This window comes from Centropristis striata, chromosome 23 (assembly GCF_030273125.1).
Source record: "Centropristis striata isolate RG_2023a ecotype Rhode Island chromosome 23, C.striata_1.0, whole genome shotgun sequence".
Lineage (NCBI taxonomy): Eukaryota > Metazoa > Chordata > Actinopteri > Perciformes > Serranidae > Centropristis > Centropristis striata.
The window spans coordinates 13675869-13699181 of record NC_081539.1 but is presented as its reverse complement, the minus strand read 5'-3'; the positions used below and the strand labels follow the sequence as shown (position 1 = coordinate 13699181).

Here is a 23313-nt window from a genome sequence, read left to right as displayed (position 1 = left end):
GTATTGTGGCAACAAACTACAGAAAACACTGTGGGGAAAATAAAGTAAAAAGGTGTGTGTAGGAGGTAATGCTAAAGTCTATATCTGCCGTCATTGGAGGGCTCGACATCCACACAGGAGATGCTTTAAATTGTATAAAGAAAGTTATGGCTGCCTTACTATGACGGGTGGAAGTAACAAAAAAATAAAAATTGAACTGATGAAAATGCGTGTGAATTGAAAAATAGGGGGTAAATTTAAAAGTATTTTCATTAACTGAAACCCACACTACGGTAGTGACCTGTCAATCATAAGGAAGCCACGCCCTAATACCAATCACCAATTTGACTATAAATGGGACCATAATTTACAAAACACCATAGTGCTGTATTGAAAAGGACTTGAAACTAAAAACTGAGAACATAACCTCATTTAGAGAATGTTTACTGAAGTAATAAAACAAGTGAGATGTAGGGTCATATTTCTTTTGACTTGAATACAAACTGACTTTTTGTTTGCAACCGGTAGTGTCACCCCCTGCTGGCTATTACAAAGGGCCAGAGGATGCAGCTTGGCGATAATCAGCCTAAAAATGCATACAATGAGGGCACACTTATCTCTTCCTTTCATTTTGTTTTTTCTCAATTTAACTATTTGGAGTTACTGCTGTTTTTATTTTAAACAGACTTACTCTTCTCACCAGTCTTGTAACGTATATTTGACCACTCTGATTTGTTAAATGAAAAATCAGCACAGCAGATATTTCAATTTCAATATTATTTCATCAGAAAAATGCTAAAACCGAGAAATGAGGAGGAATATTTGCTTACAATTTTCTAATAATAACTTTGCACCTTACATATTTGTATGTGGCAAAGCATTGTGTTTGTGACTCAAATGTTATGTTTGTTGTTGTTGTTGTTTTGTTGTTAAACCTAAATATTATGTAGGTATGTGGCTGACTTCAGGCAATGAATTGAAATCAAAACACCAGCATACTGGCAACCCCCATTTAAAAGGTTTTTTGCTTGATTTTATTACATCAAAGCAACCTCTGGAGCATGTAAATAATAAGAAAAGCTTTTCTACCATACATTATTATCCAGCACATAATTAATTTGCTGTTCACGTTTCTTAGTGTTTTTTTTTTTTTTTAGTCTGTCATTTGGTTATTTCTTGATGCTTTTATGGCCCCAAGTTGTCTGACTGTATAGGCTACTACTGTAATCCTTAATACAAGGTTGTTTTTTTAAAGAAAACGCCATATTGGCAGGAAGGCGTTTGCGGTGCAAATGACAGTCTAGCAGCTATAGCTAGTTTCTTCTCCTGCTGTAAGTACAGTACAGAGTGAGCATTGTAGATATCGGTTGGGCGCTGGGATACCAGAACAATATGGGCCAAGTGAAATGTAAAGCATTTGATCAGATTCCTAAATATCCTGAAAGATGGCAAACACGCGCAGGAGGGGACCTCACAAGCAACGGATTTGGACTGTGTAGTTACCGCTGCATATCAGGTACAGAGTACATTTACCTTTGTTTATGGCAAATGTATAATGTCATGTATTTCATGGTGTTTTTGGAAATAATTTCATTTCAGTAATTACTAGAGATGGGCCGTTTGACACTGAGACTCTGAAGCCTGTTTCACTCTTTTGAAGCAGACTGGTTCAAAACACTGTTGAGGCTTGTATCAGAGCCTGAAGTGAGGTGAATGATTTGAATCTTTGGCGCTGCTTCATTTGTTAAAAGGAGACGCGAAATGATCGGTGTTCCCCCCTGCTTTATAGCCTTACAAGAGATCTTCAATTGCATAATTCCCTCATGTACACAAGCGCTTCATTTTCACACTGTAGCATATTGTGGCACAAGGAAGTCCTTCAAAGTCATTCAAACATAAGTACTTATATATTGTTGAATTTTAATCTTTTCATTCATTAGTAAATTGACATTTCAAAGGGTTGTAACACTTTCATGTATAGACAATGATTCTCACAAAGAAGACACAGACTGATGTTATTGCTTTTGTGTTGGAACTGGAATCAATAAGATGTGTGAATCATTTGGAAGTTTGTGGCTGCTATAATTGCAGCTGCCCCCTAGATGTCACTGCTGGGGTCTGTCTTTGAGGCTTTGAAGCTTCAAATCTTTTTTCGATAGAATCAGGAAAAAGCCTCAAAAGCTTCACAAGGCTTCATCCGCCCATCTCAAGTAATTACGAAGGTAACAACTCTATCGAAGCTACAGAGTAGCTAACGGTTAGCTAAGACTGGTTAGCACACCGGCTACATCAATGCTACAAGGCCCGTTGCTAATGCTAACGGTAACGGATGCGACACTTACCCTTCAAGCGACGACAAAGAGTTTTAGCTGGTCGACTTTTATGATGAATATAATCCACAAATCCAGTTTTCGTCCATTTATATCCATTCGGGCTTTTGTAGGCTGCCAGAGACTCGCCAGATTAGGATGAAAGAAAGGTGATATAGTGTTACGGATAAAAATGCAACCCTGTTAAAAGTCGCCAGTTATGGTATTCACGGCAGCCGACAAGAAAAGGAAAGAGAACGTTTATTGTTACATAGCTGTTTCATATTGCTTGTAAAAAGGTTAAACTGTTTCTTTGAAGTCTGTTTCAGTATGCATATGTCACGTAGATGAGCTATTCCGCTCGTTTAAACCGAGAAGGTGAACTGCTGTTTAACCGCGGACGCCCATTAACACGGGTCACTGGTTTATCCGTAACACCTGCTGTGACGTGACGTCATAGGCTCGTATAGTTTACTCAGCGGTGGAAAGTGTTTAGATGTAGGCCTACTTAGTATAACACACTGTCAAATTAGTCCACTGAATGGAGGACTTAGTAACAAGTATCAGCATCAAAATGTACTTAAAGTATGAAAAATAAAAGTGCCCATTATGCAGAATGGCCCCACTTTTATATATTCCAAATATATTATTGGATTGATATAATTGATGCATTTAAGTGAACAGCATTTTACTGTTGTCAATATAGGGCTAATTTTAAATACTTAGCATTCTGATATGTGATTTAAATTTTTAATAATTTATAATATAAGTAACAATCATAACATTATAATATAAATCATCCATAATAATACAGTAGATCACACATTTTTCATGTTAAATCTTGACCTGAAAAGCCATTTGTTACACTAATTGTCAGCTAAATGTAGTGGAGTAAAAAAATACAATATCTAAATAGTGGAGTAGAAGTATATAGTTAAATAAATGGAAATACTCAAATAAAGTAGCCTACAGGTGTCTCAACATTGTACTAAAGTACAGTACTTGAGTAAATGTACTTAGTTACATTTTACCACTGGCAACCAACTTTTTGCTGTATGTGGGTGATTTAATTTTCTTATGTCAAAAACGTTTTCAATGAGGTCAGCCTAAAAGAGACATTGCTTCATGAATTAACAAAACAAATACAGACTGTATACAATTTAAAAGTTGGAAAAAATAATGTAGTCCTCACTACTTGAGTCAAAGCCGAACCAGGAGGGGAGAAAACACTTTATTGCAGAAGTAATTAATTAATACTTAATACTTAATAATTAAGTAATTAATGTGAGCAGGAGGGGCTGGTTATAAAGAAAGAACTGGCGGCGTCTAGGGTCTTTAAATTAAGTTAGGTGATCACTGAGATGGAGCTCAGGTGTGTTTAGTGGTGATTAAAAAGCAACAGCTGAGCTCTCTGATCGAGGCCAGAGCAGCAGTGAATTCCCACACTGTCAATTTGATGGAGCTGGAATCTGATCAACAACAACTTCTACCTGCCAGGTTAATAACACCTGATATTTCCAAAGGGAGAGAATTCATAATTAAATAATACGGGAGAAAATACAGCCTTGGATGTCGATTTCACACCTCAGACTTGTTTGGAAAAGTTCTTGTTTCTATGGCTACTAATAATACAAAGCTGGCTAAACATGATTCAGCCCGGGTCGATAGAAGCTCAAGGTCAGCCTTTTGTTGGGGGTTGTGAATGAAAAAAGTCGATGTGCATATAGCGTGGTATTCAGAAACAAAGCCCCCCCCAACAGGCTTGAACGGATCATTGAAGTACATCACACAGCGATGGACCTCCAGGTGTTACTGCAGTAAGATGAACCTCACACGTCAACAGGTGACTGTGTCCTTTGATGCTTCCTACGCCACAGCTGACATCACTGCATTACAGTGACACAGTCAGTCAGTGCTTTGATGCAATGCAGAATGAGGAGGATGCAGTTTTTGAGTGGTATGTCCTCATAAACTTAAAAACTATGGATGATTTTGAGCATTCTCTGAGGCATAAAAATAGAATAATTAAAGGGAAGATAATTGACAGAAGATTTCAAAATCAGAATAGTTTTTATACAATTATTTAACAATTGATTTGCTGTGGTGTATTGGTGCATAAGAACGAACAAACTACTAAAATGTAGATATAGATTTATATAAATAAATATTTAAAATTATGTGCAAATATAAACAGTAGAAACAATTTGTACCAATGTGAAGTTATTTAAAAGTTAGTTGTTTACCATGATGTGCAGTTTCAAGTTTGATTTAAAAAAAAGAGGTAACTTATGAAGATTGTGTAATTTTATGGGTATAAAATTTGATTTTTAAAAACGTTTTTAAACCTGATACAAGGCAGATAATAAGTAGTATAACTTGCAGAAGATACTAAATCACAGTAAATATAAATCAGACAAAAAAAATTTGCAAAATATAAATGCAGACCATAAACCTATCAACAAGTCCTCCAACCCTTAAGTAAGGGTAAAGTATATTTTTTATTTCTAGCTTCTACTACGACCGACAGGAGCATTTCCTAAAATTGCCCCTCACCTGTGGCAGTATAGATCAGGACAGTCTCATGTCTAAACGTAAGGGTCACAGTTTAAACACAGGATTTTGGCCATTAAGTTGTATGAAATACTTTCCAGCAGTGTAGTGGATGCAAAGCTGTTGGTTTACTTTTCTGCTGTACACTGTACCTGCTGCAGCAATATTACTACATGCTGTAATTATATTTACTGGCTATTTTCAAGAAACAAAATAGTGCCAATTGAAATTGATTTCTGCGGTCGGTTCATTCAAATTGCTAAAATGTTTGTGTTTTTCTATTCTTTTTAGATTTGGCTTCCTCTGAGACTTCTGCACTCAAACCAAATACAGTAGAGGTAAATAGAGTTTATTTTCTGTTGCATGGAGCATGTAAAAATACAGAAACAATGCACCAATTGATCCAACAGAGACGTGTGGAATGATTAAAACACATTTGTAGTGAATTCAGCTAAAAAAAGCCTCAGGAGACCAAAATTGTGACATTTTTTACTCAGTGTCTACAGTATAATCTACGATATAATTCTTCCCTGAAAAATAATTGTTTGTTTCAAAGGGGGTATTTCTCATTTCATATCTGAGCTCTTTAATTGGAATTAGGTGTTAATGAAGGAGCTGCTTGTTAGTGCTTGTCACAATGAACCTGTTGTGTACTGAGAGAAAATGTCTCCAAGAAACACACAAACCTCCCTCAGCATCATCTGGAAGTATTGACGTGTTTCCATAGAAACTCCGAGCTACTTTCCAGTGAAATGAAAACATTTCTGAGAACAGACACTAACGAATCCTCTCCAATTTAACATAAAGAGACTATAACACACAGAGGTTCAAGGACTCATTCTCCTGTATTTGACTGTGGAGAATAAACTTGAATTTAGAGACTTCATCAAAATAATTTCTCTCTCATATTTAAACTGCTGCTGTCAAAAACACTTTATCACATGCTGTTAAAAATGAAAACACTTAATTTTTTTAATCACCTCAATTTGCTTTAATTTTCATCTTTCCCCAAAAGACAGACTGAGTGTCACATACTATCAAGGTTATCATAAGTCATAAACTCAGTGATTTATTACTGTATGCAATGTTATATAATCATTTATTTTTGTAATAGCTTAACACAGGAGATTACTCAGTTAGCAGGTGTTGAGATTGCTTGAGAGGCAGGAGGCTTGTGATTGGCTGACAGATGAGAGGGGGCGGTGACAATACTGACATGAATATAATGATACAAAAACAAGATTTCTAATTTCAAATAATGAAAAAACAAACAAAAACAAGCCATAAAACATTTTTATTATAAAATAAGGAAGATGAAATAAAGGTTTTAGTCATTTCTCAACAAAACAATAAACTGTTTGATAATGCTGAGTTTGCATGTTCTCCCTGTGTCCGGCTTCCTCCCACAGTCCAAAAACATGCAGCTTAGGATGAATTGGTGACTCTAAATTGCCCGTAGGCGTGAATGAGAGCGTGAATGGTTGTCTGTCTCTATGTGAGGTCAGGTCATGTCTCAAGTCATTTTTTTCCTGTCAAGTCAAGATGCAGATCATCAAAACAGTGGCTTAAGTCAAGTCGAGTCCAAGTCACATAGTGTTTCCATCAACAAATTTTTTGTGCATTGTGAAGATTTGAATGAGAAAAGCTCGATGGAAACAACGAAATTCGATAAAACTTCTAAAAGTGTGCATAAAAGTTTTTTACGCTTGCTTGAGGTGGTTTTTGTCTTTTTTTTGTAAAATAAATGGGAGATGGAAACACTTTTTCTCGCAATCTCTACTTCTTCTCCTGTTTACTGACGGATTAGCCTACAGCAACACATTACACCGCCATCTTCTGACAAAAGTACGTTTATGCAAGTTTGTTTATTCGCTCTAAACCAGTTGATGGAAACGTCCCTAATTCGCATCTTCTTTAATGTGACATTTTGAGATTTTGCTACAAATTTGCTTTGACTTTAATGGAAAGATGGCTAATGACTCATGTCCACATCTCTGCACTTCTGCTGGGAAAATATCATGTTTAGGGTTAGGATGAGTAAGTTTGTTAAGTAAGTTAAATGGTCAACATGAACGCTGGATTTTGGTTTCACACATCGCAGTTTTAAACACTTAGTTAAGGTGAGACATCAAGACAACTTGATTAAGGTTAGGTAAAAAAAGGTGGTCTTGAAAAACACTGACAACTAACAACAAGACTCAAGTGCTTCGGTACTGGCTACAAATTCCTGTGCATTACTGTTTGTAGGAATGATTACGAACCGCTGATCATTCTTGCTCATAATGAAACCATAGTGAATATCAACTATAGAAGTTATGAAAATACTCCTGCAGTGCCTCCTCAGTGCCTGTTGTTTTCTCTCCTCACCTTCCATGCAGCAGCTTAATTGCTTGGAAACAAAGTGTTGTCTTTCAACAGGCTGTCATTTCTGAGGTGGTTATTGTACACAGTTTGGTGTTCTCTGTGTTCCTGTTTATTTCACACCTATCATCCTGAAAAGGCTACGCTGAATAAATTGAGGTTGTGCAAGTTGGTCATACCAAACTTTCTTAAAATCTGACTGATCAAATGGAAAACTACCTCAGAGCTTTTCCTTAACTTGAGAAGAAAGTGTCTTATAGCCATCCACGTCACGTTCAGCAACATCATGTAGATCTTGATGTCCTTGTACCAATCTCTCCGACTCCCCGTTCATACTCGTGACCAAAGGCCAATAATGTGACCGGCTGCACCTGAATATTTTATACATGTTTGTGCTTCCTCTTTGCCGACGCCCCTCGTGCATTATTCATGAGGCGAGCTCCCCATTGATTCAGCTGCTGTTTAATCTCAGCGGTGGCGCAATATTTTTCCCATGTCAAAGTCACCGTCACTCCTCCCCCGGCTTCAGCTGTCACACAGAATTACCTGCTCCACCCTGCGTCAGCTGAGGTGAGTTCAGGGGTATATGGTGGGAACATTGCTTTTCTTAAGCAGCAACAAGTGAGACATCAGGGTGCAGAGAAACCTGTGCAACTATGGTATTAGTTTGAGAAGGACATTTTATTGCTTCTGATGCCTGAGAGGCTTTATTATAAGTGGGAGGCAGGGAAACAAATGTGTGGCTTCTTCTTGTTTTCTTTATTTTATGAATTAAATTTGCATAATTTTAAATTCTGATATTTATAAACCCGAGGCTATATAACGTACAGGGCAACTGCCCTGGGGCTTGAGACCCTTAAGAGCCCTCAAGGCCAAAGCTCGTCTGTTGTACAGCAATTTAATTAATTACGCATTTGTTTGATGATATGCACCACTAAAAAGCATTAATAAGTGAAAGTAAGTGCGCTATAATAATTGTTTTTACAAATGAACCACCCAGCTATATACAAGTATAGAGAGATGAAGTCCTTCTCCTTGCGGTGTCCTGCATGGGGCCTTATTATGAAAAAAAAAAAAAAGAATCTCAACAGCGAGAGAGAGTTTTTTATCCTGTATAAACTGCCGAGCTCATGTTGTGTTTGCTCTGTTAGATGCATCTGGTCTGCCTCCCAATTAAGACAGATTTCCACCAAGAGTGACCTCTGCCAGGCCATTAAAGGCTTCCAGGCTTAAATAATAATATAATAGTAAAATTATGCATTTAAAATTTTACTCAAAATTTAGTATTTTGTGGTATTGGGTCTACTACTGGCCATTTTCTGACTGCATGAATATTGTTGTGACCAAGACTAAAATATGATAAATTGCGTGTTTCACTCACTTCACTCATTTAGTCTGAAAAGAATCGATAACATTTAGTTTCTTCCTCTGACCGCTCTGGTCTGACTGCGACCACTGCAACGAGCTGCTGATGGACTTGCGAGTGTCATGTTCTCGGTGTGAGCGCTCCCTCGCTGCCTCAGTAGTGAGCCAGTCCTTAACCTTTTGGGGGTAATTATAGGCAAATAGAGACTCATTTTGGTCTTATTACTAATGTCTGATATGAAATATTCAAGGACCCGAAGCTTTGCCAATTAGCCAAGCTGTAGGCGGTCGATGACGCTGCAACGACTGTGTCTGGATATGTGACCAGAGTGGGAAGGAACACTTAAACCAAAAAGTATATTCCTCAAAGGTGCTGTGATACTTTTTTCACTTCATTTAAGGAGTTTTAGTCTGTTTTATGATTTACATTTTAGATTCAGAATGATGCTGTTCAGGTCAAGGTAAATCTGATACAAAAAATCCTTCATCCCCTCTGCAATAACCACCCTGAACAATAAAAAATGAACACTCTGCTGCTTTTAACAGCCCCCCCCCCCCCCCTCCTCTTTTTTAGCATGATTGTACACATTTTTATGCTTTTAATGTTTGTTTCTTAGTGTATTTTATATGAGCCTGTCAAAAACGAATTTCTGTCACTCGTGACAGACAATAAAGTATCTATCTATCTATCTATCTATCTATCTATCTATCTATCTATCTATCTATCTATCTATCTATCTATCTATCTATCTATCTATCTATCTATCTATCTATCTATCTATCTATCTATCTATCTATCTATCTATCTATCTATCTATCTTTTTTGTGGTTTAATAGAGGAAGAGAACAAGTGGATAAGTGTTTGATTAATGCACATTTATTTATATTTATTCCATCTCTCTGCCATGCATACAGAAGATGAATGAATTGTGACAATTGTGATGAATGACTGGACACCTATATACATGTCATGGCACGGTGCCAGCTATTCTTGGACATTCAGGTTGTACAAACATAGTCAACGTGTCATACACAGATGAAACATATGTGTCAGGTGTAGTCAAACTGGTCAGACTGGCCACAGCTAATATGGTCAGACTGTATGGTGAGTGTGTTGTCAGCATATCAATATCTTACTCAGATGTACAGTGAAGAGACGCAAAGTCTGTTCCTCAAAATACACACATACCTAAGTAGCAAGTGTGCTGAGTTTACAGATGCCTGCTGTGGAGAAATACCAAGGAAAAGCATACTAACAGTTGGCAATCCAGGACTGAACTAGTTCATGACAGATTGCTTAAGGAAAAGCAGCTAGCCTGGATATGATCTGTAATGTTGCTAATAGAGAGAAATGTGCTGCTTTTCAAACATCTAGCAGATACAAAACAGTAACTGTGTTTCCATCAAAGTTGAAGTGAATTTTGAAGCAAAATTTTGAAACGTCGCTATAAAGAAAATGCGAATTAGGGAAGTTTCCATTAACTGGTTTAGAGCGAATAAACAAAGCTGCATAAAAGTACTTTGGTCAGAAGATGGCAGTGTAATATATTGATATAGGCTAATCCTTTAGTAAACAGGAGATGAAGATGTAGAGATTGCATGAGAGAGAAAAAACAACAACAAAACTGGACAACTTTGGCAACACATGAGAGAAAATGAGGATAAGTGCTCAGGAATTGGATTCAATTGGACAACTTATAATTGTTCTTGTCAGCTTGTCTTGACCGACAGAGTGGAAACAGCTGATCAGTCATGTGAGCTCAACATTCGCTATGTCAGAACTTGTTTTTGTAAAAATCGTTTTATCCGTTTTTCAAAATGCACATAGAAATTTGTTGATGAAAACACGACTAATGATGTCATTTGTTATGGGTAATGTTTCAGACAACCAAACAATTTTAAACCCAAATTTTACTCTTCTTACCTCGACTAAAGAGGTTATGTTTTTTGTTTGTCTCTTTGTGAGCGAGATTATGGAAAAACTACCAACAGTTTTTTTATGAAACTGGAAAGGAAGACACCTTAAAATTATGGAGCAAAAGGCTTCAGTATATTTACCAGCTGGTCAATAACTCGGTACAGTATGTGAGCGTTTTGATGCTGCGGGTACCACACAATGAATATATCACATTTTTTTGTATTTGTTTATTTTTGCTGAAGGTTGGGATTGGTGAGATTAAACCACAGCTGTAAAAGTGCACCCCCATAAAACTGAAACTAAATATTGATCGGAGCAGCTGATAAAATTGTTTGCTCATCCAGGTGATTAAATTAACAAACAAATCATCCGCTGAACTTTATTGGAGTTTTCAATGACACTCAAACAAGCCACACATGCTGCCTGTTGTTCATTTATTACAAACAGGAAATTTGAAAGTGTTCTCGTGTTCGCTTAATATTCTGTTGACCTAAATTAGGCAAACATTGTGCTGTTAAGCGGTGTAATATAAATCTAATTGCTGTTATTAGTGTCACAATGAAATTTAAATGGAGAGCATGTTGAAGGTTTTCACGGAAAGGGTTTTAAATTGCATTAGGCTTTGTTATGAGCACGAGGTGAGAGGTGACTTATGTTAATTTATTTCTGATAGGACAACAGATGTGTCCTCACATCTGTTCCGTCTGATTTCAGACACTTTATCTGATCCAAAGAGCAAGACAAGTCCAAACTCCTCATGCGTCATTCACATCCAAATATAGTTTACACGAAATAAGAAACAGTATCCTGTCGATGCTGCCTCTGGTATTTCAGGAGATGAAAGAGCTGCCTGACAGAAATGTCAATGTTTACTAAATATTTCATCTGTTTGACGTGACCACTGAATAGTCATGCAGCGGTTATATTCTCTCTGGAGTAAAACGTACGACCAAATTAGCAGTTCGATTTCCATATCAAAAGCCATCGTAGTTTTGCGGCTCAGGACCCGGGTGGGGTTGGAGACTGTAGGATACAGTAGAGGCAAACAGGGAAAAGGCAAATCTTTGTGTTGCTCCTGTGTGATTGATATGCAGTGTGATTATGATGTGATGACATGAACTGAAATGCTGTTGATGTCACTTCACCTCCAGCATGTGACTTCCTGTAAAATTGTGCTTTGGTGCAATGAAACAGGTTTTATATTAAACTTTGTGCATCAGGGATCACACCTGTCTCTCACTGTGCTTAGACACAGATATGTTTTTATTATATATTATATTTTTTAGGATGTTTGAGGCAGTTTTCCTTCTTTAAGTACTGTATGTGTTTCTTGTTTATTATGAAATAGACAGACGGGTGTAGAGAGAGACAGACTGATAGAAAGAAGGGCCGACAGACAGACAGACAGACAGACAGACAGACAGGTGTTAAGACAGACGGGTATAGAGAGAGACAGATAGACATTTTTTGAGTCAGACCGACAGGTATTGAGTCAGACAGATGGGCGGGAGTAGAGACAGACAGACGGACGTAGAGACAGACAGACAGACAGACAGACAGATAAATGTGTGCAAAGACAGAAAGACAGACAGATAGATAAATGGGTGTAAAGACAGACAGACAGATGGATGTAGAGACAGACCGACGGACGGACGCACTTTTTTCAATCCTAAATTGGCAAATTGTGCCTAGTCTTTTAGGTTTTAATGGGTCCTAAAGTGTCTCAATTTTGGCAACAAAGTTAATTGTAGACTTTTTATTTGAGCTGAGGCCAAAATAGTAAGAAGCAAACCTTAAACCATTGCCAAAATTCAAGCCATATGCATTAACACAGCCAAAATGATTGAATAATTTAAAATGAACAACCCAAAAGTATCCTAAGTAATGCACTTATGATGATCTTCATGAACTTGTCCAACATCACATTGCCTCTGTCACCGTTGTCTCGCTACAAGATGAAAAAAGGAACAATTTAAACGTCCATTCAATAGAGAATTTAATATCTGTCACTGGAGATGGTTATCAGCTCGGCTCAGCTCAATATAATGGCGTGTGGTCACTTAGTGAAGGCTTCATAAATGCTTAATAAGTGGGGTCATGAAGCATTAGCATCACAGTATTGATTCCTTGTGGTCTTGTTGGCTGAGTGATGTTCAGACGCTGTCAAAACAGTAATTGTTTTGTCCAACACCTCTCGGTACAAGTAACTGGGAATTCAATAAGTATCGATTCCATATTAAAGTGTATAATAAGTTCCAAATGTGTCACTGAGAGTGGATACTAACTTACACAATGTCAGTAGCTAAAAGCACAGTTTTTGGTTTATCTGACTTCACTAAAGTAATTATCTCTGCAAAGCTTTTATCGGATTTCCTCAATCTAGATTTATTTGTTAAATATTAAACACATTTGTGTCTTAGACTTTGCTTTTCCTCTGCATTTATTTTATTTGTCTCTGCTGCTTTTAGTGCTTGTATTCGTCCCTCCTTTTTCTCCCTTATCCTTCTTTTGGAAACTTTAATCTAAAACGGCAACTTTATGTTTAAAGAGTCTTAAAAACTAATATTCTTTAATACAATGGCTTTAAGGCGGTGATACAAGCTGACACCTCTGACATTTTATCACCTTGAAGTAACTTAATATGGTGCAAATGATGCAGCGAACAGGTGCTTATTTTCATATTTTCACAGCAAACACAGAATAGCATTAGCATTAATTTTGGTGGTTTGCCTGATTTGGAGTTGGAGTTTCATTTAGCGTTATTTTTGGACGTGCAGGGCTGTATAAGGAGGCTGGGTGTAAACAATAGGTGTACTTGAATCCCGATACAATTGGGAAATTGTGCCTAGTCTTTTAGGTTTTAATGGGTTAATGGGTCCTAAAGGGTCTTAATTTTGGCAACAAAGTTAATTGTAGACTTTTTATTTGAGCTGAGGCCAAAATAATAAAAAGCAAACCATAAACCATTGTTACGGTTGTTATGACATCTCCATTCGCTTGTCCCCGCAGCGAGAGATCGATGTGGTCACCGCAAAAGAAATAAAAAAAAAAACAATTCCCTATTCTAAGGAAGCAGTGGGCATAATTTGAATATAGCAGAAACCCACCTGTCTTGCCCACCATAAATCTGTCACTCATTATACTCCATCAACTGACTTCTGGAGGACTTGCTCTGACCAAATGATGTGAATTTACATGCAAAAAGCAAAGAGAGTTATCAGAGATAACACCAAAATGACTTAAGAAACTGGCATGTAATTCATGTGCCATTTGGTGATACCAGACTGCACTTTACACACAGCCATTTGGTCCATTGTTAAGAGGAGGACACTATCCATCTCTCCTGCTAAATGCTAGCTGACATATCCCTGTTAGATCAGTAACACTTCTTCAGCGTCCCTTCTCACTTTCCAGCTTTGCACATCGTAATCGTCTCAGGGATATTTCAAATATTGCCACTGCTGTTTCACAAGAGACAAAGATTTCCATTCTCCTGGCATGCTGCAGCTATTGTGTGTGTGTGTGTGTGTGTGTGTGTGTGCGTGCGCAGAGTATCAGACCTGTCATTGATTGTTGACACGTTGTGGAAGCAGAGGACAGACTCAGGCCAAAGGATAAGAAGCTGAGCTATAGTCTGAGCACAGGCTGTCGGTGAGCACTGCTGACCTTATAGCAGGGAAACCTGCAGAGAAAGTGAAGCAGTCTCTGCGGCTCTTTGTTCCAGACTTTGATAGTAGCTGGGAGGCTGGCGGGAGTTTATTTTTGTTTGTTTTGCATGCCAGGAACCACCCGGGGATGCGACTGAGCCTGGCGGTTTTTAATTGCACTTGCCACCTTAGTGAAGCTTTAATTACTTTACTGTGAAGCTCATTGTGCCAGTTTGTTGCTTCATCTTTTGGCGAGTTATTGGATTCAAAGATATGCTAATGTTTCGTGGTTCGTGATAAAACCTGGGGTACTTTTGTCAGCCTCATGAATAAAAACACACGCTAAATGGCCTAGTTATCCCTCAGACTTGGGAGACATTGGTGATGCATTTTAAGACGCTGTAGCCATGGGATTGTGCGGTTGAAACAAGTTGCTTACGATCTTGACTCGTATACATCCACATTCTGTGACATAGGTGGCAGCTTGTGTATGTCTCTAAGCAGCCTCTTCACCATGCTCTCCAAAGAGAAACCATCTCAAATTTCATAATCCCACTGTTTGCATGTGTGAGCATGCTCCCGGTCAAGCATGAGAGAGCCAGCGCTCGGCAGATCTCGTCGATTGTCCACACGAGTCTCTCAAAGAAAAAGCAATTTAGTGTTTCGCGACCTGGGAGCATGAGGAATTAAGTGTGTTGAGAAATTAGAAAATGTGAAGTTTTGATGAAAAGAGATGTGATTATGCTGCTAAAAACATTCACATCATGTGGTTCTGTGAGAGTTTCTTTGCATCCTGTTGACAAATACACAATAGACTGAAGTTTCTGTATTATTACTTTTTTTCATTTTGGTAAAAGCCATTTCTTATGACAAGTAACATGCTAAACTTGAGTTTGCATGAATTTATTTGATGGGCTGATGGATTCATAGAGCAAGATTTAATAAAGCTGGAAATAGGGCTGGGCGATATGGTAAAAAAAAATGATCAAGATATATTTTTTCATATCGTTTGATCTCAATTATTATCACAATTTTTAATATTGTTTTTAAACTGCCATTTTTAAGGCATCTGTACTGAAAACTAAATAAACTAGAGATTAGTTCAATATTTTATTAACATATGAAGTAAATAAAGCAAATTAAATAAGATGAACATAGAAAAATATAAAAACTATTTTTACACAGTACAACAAATGTAGAAAAATATAAAATAACACAGTGAACTACTTTACAGTCCTGAGTGTTTTTGCAGGTATGTAAGACCCAAAATAAACAAATTGTGAGTTTTGTTGTTGTTAAAAAACCCATGCTGTTAATGTTTTGCTAACTTGTTTATTGAACTAAGTTCCATTCAGTAATAACTTGTTTTTCTGTAAGTTTTGCATTCTGACGCTATTTAATGCACCATACCTGTGTGTGAATTGCCATGCTGTGAATGTTAGTTTTCTCGATACAGCGGCTGATAGATTGTAATTTCCTTTGCTCTTTCCCAGCATTCACCTGTACCTCCCTGGTTTATTGCTCCAAATCATGGCTGACATCTATTTCGCTGCCCTCAGCTCCGTGTTTAGCTCCACATTTGGTCTTTCTGTTTACTTCTCCAGCAACTTACAAACAGTAGTGGAGCAGGAAAAGGTCGACTCTGATTGGCTGTTGTCACGCACATTTCCCACATGTTTGATCGAGTAAATATGCTCACAGCTGATCACCCAATCGACCTGAAATCTATCGCCATCACTAATCACGATCCTATAATCGCCCAGGCCTAGAAGGACACCTTACCAGACAATGAAGGCTTTTACTATGAGGATTCACACGATACACAATAAACCAAGACAAATCCACGTTGACCACATTTAAAGGTCAATATGAAACTTTCTTTCTCGCTTCAGGAGAAGAAAAGCAAAAGCTTTGTGACAAAGTATGAAAGGTATTTCACAAAAATAGCTGGAAAAACTCTTAGATACATGACATTTATATTCACACATAGCAATAATATAACCATTTGGTGGAGTTTGTTGCATGTTTATAAGAAAATCAAGCTTTAAAAAAGGAACTTCTTCTTAAATCAAAGCTGTCTAATTCATTATGCATCACTCCAGTCACAGTTTTACAGAACAAAGAATGAGATTGAGAGGCAGATAACAACTTGTTTTTTTTTGTTTTTGTTGTGTTGCTGTCTGGCATGAACAAGAAGAGTTCATGCAGAGTGATCTGAGTAAGTGTTGATTGTGTCCGGTGAGAATGAAAAACAGGAATTGGCTTATGACCTTTATTTTGTTTACCAAGACATTACAAAACATTTTTAGTGGGCAATGAAAAATTTAACACCTCATGTAACGACACGTCTAAGAAAAGAGCTTAATAACAGCTGCTTATTCTAATGTTTAGATGAAGTTATATCACACTCACAAACCCAAATATAACACTTTTATGGCTGCTGCATCAAATGAAAATATGTTGATGTCTCAGAAATTATTTTAAGCACATTTTTATGAAATGTAGGTGATATGATTGGTTTTTTTGAAAACCTCTGGGCGTTGGCTATAATAAAAAAAAAAAACCTTTAGGTGTTGATCACACTTGGAAATATTTTTATCTTCATATGATTTCAGATTGTATTTCAAGGTGGAATTATATCATCTTTACTTGCTCAAATACTCGAGCCGCCTTCTAATCATGTTCAAACAATTACTCTGTAACTTAACAGAGAGCAAACACATACACACGTGTTGTTTGATATAGAGAAGCTGCTCCCTCTCTCTGCCTTGTTAGCTTAACATGTGTTTAATTGCTGATATCACAGTCACACTCCTGCATGCATTTGTTTGCTTTCCCTCCATGTGGTGGTGAGTAGGTGGAAAACGCAAATGTCACCAGCGATATGGTGCAGCGCAGATAGCACAACACACACACACACACACAGGCTTATACATATGCTGTGATTTAACACCAACTGAGTGGTATACACCAAAGTGTTGTCTTTATTTTTTACAATGACTTGGATTAGTGCATCTTTTTTTGCATCAAATTCCTACGGCCACAAGAGGACAGTCTAAAACATGGATATGGGTCATATTTTCCTCTTGTCGAATGGCCGATGGAGGTGTGAATCAGCAGAGGTCCCACGATACAATTTTATCCTGATACTTGAGATACTTAAGCTTCACTGCTCTGATTTTTTTGAATGAAACATTAAACTTTGCAGCGTTATTTCGACAACTTCCCAACGCAATATCCTGACGCACATGGTGGCTATAGATTTCTTAGATCTTCTAGTTTCATGTGATACCAGTATCTCAAGTATATTCCTCCAGAGAAAAAAAAATGCTGAAAATACTGACGGCCCTGGTGGCCGTCAGAACGCAAAATATCGATACTTGGCGGCTATGAATTGATATTATATTGTCATGCAAAATATCACGATACTATGCTGTATCGATTTTTTTCCCTCACCTCTAGTCGTTTTTGAGTCTCCAAACAACATGATAAGCCATTTTTTTGTTGCTACACACACCTTTAAATCACCTTTCACCTGGCAATTTCTCTTCTGGTTTTCTGGTCGTTGGTTGTTAACTCACACAGAGACAGGGATGCAATGGGATTGGATTAATAAGGGTCTGAGCCCGGTGTTGACCTGGAGCTGGACATTGAGATCATGTGAAATGACTCCTGGCTGGAGGCAGGGCAGCAAGAGCAGAAAAAACAAGCAAATAATACTCAGGCTTTGTCAAAAGAAGTTGACATTGTAATTTTCTTTTTTTCCTCTACTTTTTTTTGCTTTTTCCTCAGATGACACTAAGACTGCAAAATCTCAAGATGCATCTTTTTCTCTCAGTTTCGGCCTTCTGTCTGTACTCAAGGTGTCAGTTTCCTCAAAACTAACTAGTTTCGTACAGAATGTCATCTAACACAGAGTCTGCCGAGGTGTGATGATTGTTCAAATTCAGACAGTATTTCCTCAAATGCATTCATTTTGTATGTGCTCGATTGTACAAAAGTGTTGAAAGTAGTTCTGTGTGACGAAGATGATGGTGATGATGATGAAACTATTGTCCGTTCAAGTTTTAGATTTCTCTGGCATCATGGCAGCTCCATTCGCTCCATCAAAAAAACAAGGATACATACGTACATTTAACATATTGTTGCAAATACCGAAGACAATCTATTCAAGAGCCTTCAATGTACATTTGACATGGGGTTAAGCTGCTTATTAAATGTTAGGATTGACTGGAGAACAAAAGAGTTCTTCATTCTAGGGCTGGGCAATATGGACCAAAACTCATATCCCAGTATTTTTAGGCAGAATGGCAATATACGATATATATATTGGTATTTTAAACAAAACGTGCAAAGTGTTTTAACTCAACATCACAAGTAATCATCATCAACCTGTTTTATTTAAATATTTTATCAAATTCGAAACCTTCAACCTTTTGAAGCTATTTGCTTGCAGCCTGTTTTGCAAACAACGTATAGTGTTGCTCTTGATCTGCAATCCAAAATCTGAAATACCTCCAAATTACAGAACCATTTTTATTTTTTCTTAGGAACCTGCTCTTGCTCTTTATCAACCGGCACCTTGTCTGCCATGTTTTAAAAAAAATTTGTTGTGTTGCATCATTGGATGCTTTGTGGCTGTCTGGCGCAGAGAGGAGAAAATAGCCGTAACAAATATCCGTCATAAGTTAAGGAAACATCAAAAGATATTAAATATCGGTATATCAGTATTGTCTCAACTACATATCTCTTTCTAAAATATATCCATATAACTCGTAATACCGATATACTGCCCAGCCCTACTTCAGTCTAACCTCATTAAAACATGTAACCCTGTATCTCTGATTTGATGGTTTGACAATTTGTTTTTACCGTTTAGGACATGGATAGAGACAGAGACAGTCCAGCAGTAGGGTTGTCAAAAGTATCGATACTCAAAAAAGTATCGATACTAAAACGTTGTATCCGGATACAATACTCATTTTCAAAAGTATCGAGTATCTGAAACTTGTTATCATAGGCTACGTTTACACGAGGACGGTCTGAACAGAAGACGCAAAAGTGGCGTCGCGTCTTCACTTTTTATTCTGTGTTTAGACGAGCATTTTCGGGAGGAAATCTGCGTGCATACGGTGACGCAAAAGTGTGTGAAATTGGATTGTATGCATGCCAGGCGGCATCACTTAAAGCGATAAGAGCATCTTTGGGCATGCAGAAGTTTTCACGCCACACATTTTCATCAGCTACTCCTTCCACAAAGTTCTCCACCATCACTAGATCTCCCAGGTCTCGTTCACAGCCGTCTGGCTCGCCTCCGACGAATTGCTGCATCCAAAATGTGATAGAGGTAATTACAGATCCTTCTCTGTTCACTAATACTATTTCTACATATCCTGTACATTTGTTGGAAAGACTCCTGTAAGTTTATTAGAGCTGCCAGAGCAGCTTGAAGGTCCGACGCATGGAAATAATCCCACGTGTGTTTATTTTCCTGTACTGGAGCATGTATGTGACGTAAACACATACGTGACGTGAGCAGATCTGAGCAGAGTTTTGCGTCTTGGCAGTGTAGACGGACACGCTACGGCAGAGCGTATTTAACTTTTCCACTTTGGAAGGTGGTTTCAGATTTTTGCGTTTTTAAGCCCCCAAAATGCCGTCACCGTCTAAACGAAAGGCACTTCCGATAAAATATTTTGTCGTTTTTACCTGCAAGCATCCTCGTGTAAACGGGGCCATAGTTGCAGTTTCTTTTTGAACAACTGTTTTTTATTATAAATATTTAACCTGTGGTTCTGTTCATTTTTTACATGTTGCATTTTTCTTGTTAATAAAAATATTTCTGTTAAATTTTGGGGTCTTTGTTTTTATCCTTGTGGCATCGAAAATGGTATCGAGTATCGAATATTTTCCTGAGTATCGGTATCGAGTTGAAAATTTTTGTATCATGACAACCCTATCCAGCAGTTAATGTTTGCCTCCTCATTACTCCTAATTTCAATGATAAGAATATATATGGTGGTGTACCACTTAGGTAGAGAGTCTACCACTAACTCCGCCCCCCGCTGTCCTTTGCTGCATATCTTCCCCGTTCTCTCCTTTTCCAGTCTATCTCTCTCAGACATGCCAAAAAAATGCCTAAAAACCTGCCTCCACCCTTAAAGAGTAGGCACCCAGCGGCTGACCAATGTGCCTCGCAATTTTTTAGGCGTTAAGAGATATGGCATGTGTTTTTGGACATGCTGTCCAGGTAATAGCGGACATCTCATCTTACTTCACACATGCACTCCGCCTCGTCTCAAACCTCCTCCACGTCTTTAGCTGTCTTTGTAGTGGCTCAGTCACCCTGCCGCGTCTCTCCTCTCTCTTTGGCATGATGAGTGCTTTCTCTGTGTCCCCTCCATAAACCTCCAGATGCTCCAACAAGACAGAGACAGCTGTTTGAACAAATGATGAAAAAAAGAAGAAGCCGAATGTCCCTTTAATCAACACTAGTGGACATTTTTGGGAAGCAGCATTGTTTCAGTGACATCCTTTTCTACGCTCACTTTCTCTTTGTTCACTTCTTCAATGAATTTATGGTTCATTCACATCATTTAAGCATTCATAATGTTGCTGACAACTGCATTGTGTGAGCAGGAGCTAAATTTAGAGTGTTAATTAACCGAGCTCTCACTCCTGCTCTGGTTGTTCTTGCAGTTTGATATGTTTGTGTCACCCGGCGCAGATGCCTCCCTCGTGCTCCGACGCGGATCGTGCATTTAAATATGTGTAACGTAAAACAGACATATCAAGTTTAAAATAGATCTGTCATGAAGTCTATTTTATGATATGGTGCACAATTACAGAAACAAAATCTACAACTGACTGAATTTGAAACTCACACATTGTTTTACTTTTTAATTAAAGAAATGAAGAAAGCAAACTAAACATAACATTTATTTGTTTTAATTAGTTATTTTTTTTCACCATGGCATGGTGTTTTATTGATTAATTGTTGATTTGAAACAACTTGTTCTATCCATCTGGCGACTTATCTTCCTTTTATTGTCCAATATCACATTAAAGCCTGAGCCAAGTAAATTACCTTGAAGACCAAATATCCAGGTAAACTATTAGGGCCAAAGTCTAATATATTTAGCATTTATAAATAGTTAAACATATAATAATATATTAGCTACAGTTAGAACATTAGCATCTGTTTGATTAAATGATGACTTAGACATTTTAAAGTTTTGATGCCTGTGATTGTCACTTACTGGGGTATTCTCAAAGCTTTCAGCCATATCCCACAGCCTTCTTCAGCAGGTGAATGTTGCTCAAGTTACCTCAGTCAACACATTCAAAATGGCATCTATGATTGTTCTGACATGGTAATATTACCAGACATACTTACTTCAATGAAGTTGTACGTGACATGGTTACATATTAATGTAGTTATGCACATAAGGCAACATTAGACATAGTATAAAGAGCGAAAAAGTCTGCAAAGGGATGAGGACTGGGTGGATGGGTTGACTTCCACTCAAGAGAGCACGCATTTAAAACCAAATGTCAACATTGAGTCTTTCTGTTGACTTCTTACATTAGGCTTCATACCTGAATTTACTAACAAATGCACATATTTGAACCCAAACCATGATCTTTTTCTTTAACTTGACCAAGTAGTTTTGTTTAAAATTGCAACTATATGGCTCCTCAGTGGGTTCAAAAGTGATGCCAAGGTGTCCTGACAGAGCTGTCACAATATAATATTGTAATAAATATTGTCGTCATTGGTTCAAATAGAAGTTTTTATCCAAGTTCAGTGTGTTTTGTAAAGACGTAGAAGTTAGGATGCACTGTACGGTGGGCAGAGCATCTATTCTTGATATTGAATTAATACTCTCACACTCTTTTCCTTTGCTCTTTAATTACTTTTCAGTAAAACCCTCTCACAGTTGGTTTCTTTCTGTCTCTGTGATTGCACTAAGTTGCAAGATGTGCTTTGTCACTACTTGATCTCTTTCTCCTCCCCAGAGATCTGGAGCAGATAGAACAATGTCTGTCTCCATCTCTGTGTGCATGTTAGCAGCATCTGTTCCATCTCTGCTGGTTTATTGGTTGATGAATAAACAAACAGTCACCAGATTTGTCTTGGCTGTGCAATATTGATGACAAATCTGCCAACCCCCGAGACGCTTGTTATCATCTGTCTACAGTGAATTGTTATTGGGATCATTCATCCAACCCCCTCGACTCATACTGTACCTCTGTGCATGTTCTTTACTCTACTGTGAATTCATGAAAGGAGGCGTTCTATTTCAAAGGAGCTGAAAAACAAGATGGTTTGACAGTTTAGGATGTGTGATCAGGCTTTAAAGAAGTTTTTATATTTAGAACAACAGAAATGATACTCACCCACATGACTCTCCACCTCAACACATGGCCTGTAGGGTTTTAAAGCTTCTGTGGGGGGGGGGGGGGGGGGGGGGGGGGGGGGGGGGGGACATTTGAATTTGGAACATTTGATATTTTCACATGCTAAAGTACAATGTTTTTTTTTATTTATTTCTGCAATAAAAAGAAAATCCAAGGTCTCCCTGTCCAAAGCTAGTGCAGTTAAGTGCCCTAAACCTGCATTTTTCCTAACTACCAGCAGGGGGCGACTCCCAGCTTCAAAAAGAAGTCAGATCGTATAGAAGTCTGTGAGAAAAAGACCATAATTCTCACCTCAGTAAACATTTTTCTAAGGAGTTTATGGTCTCAATCGCTGGTTTTAAGTATTCTTCAACACAGTATGATGGTTATTTGTTAAATTATGTCTTATTTATTATTAAATACATGATAAAGCAGAGCTAAGTTTAGGGTGTGGCTACCTTGTTATTGACAACTCGCTACCAGCTAAGTCAATCCTGGATTGAGTTGTGGCAACGCATGTTCATGAAAATGAATTGTAACATTTTGGTCACCTTGAAAAGGGAAAAGGTTTTAGGCCTGTTTTTCAATAGCGAGATTAGCATTAGCATCCCGTTCAAAACCACAGTTAATATGAATCAAGGCTGCACCTTGCTAACCAAGGTAGCTTGCTAGCATTAGCCATTGACTTAACTTGCTTTTCACCAGCTCCACCCTCTTTAAAAATAAGCAAATAATGCAAGCTTTAGGCCTAAGAACTGCAGTCTACAAACCAGTGTGTGACGTC

The 23313-nt window shown here is 37.8% G+C and overlaps 2 long non-coding RNA genes across 2 annotated transcripts in view; one reads left to right on the top strand and one right to left on the bottom strand.

Annotated features, from left to right (window-relative positions):
- LOC131962143 (uncharacterized) overlaps positions 1-2748 on the bottom strand; it is a 33118-nt gene extending 30370 nt beyond the window's left edge. The window contains exon 1 of the long non-coding RNA XR_009389912.1: positions 2322-2748. This is a non-coding gene — a long non-coding RNA (uncharacterized LOC131962143). The remainder of the gene's footprint in view (positions 1-2321) is intronic.
- A 987-nt stretch (positions 2749-3735) lies between these two features.
- Positions 3736-23313, top strand: part of LOC131962144 (uncharacterized) — a 32427-nt gene continuing 12849 nt past the window's right edge. Inside the window, exons 1-2 of the long non-coding RNA XR_009389913.1 lie at positions 3736-4245; positions 5130-5176. This is a non-coding gene — a long non-coding RNA (uncharacterized LOC131962144). The remainder of the gene's footprint in view (positions 4246-5129; positions 5177-23313) is intronic.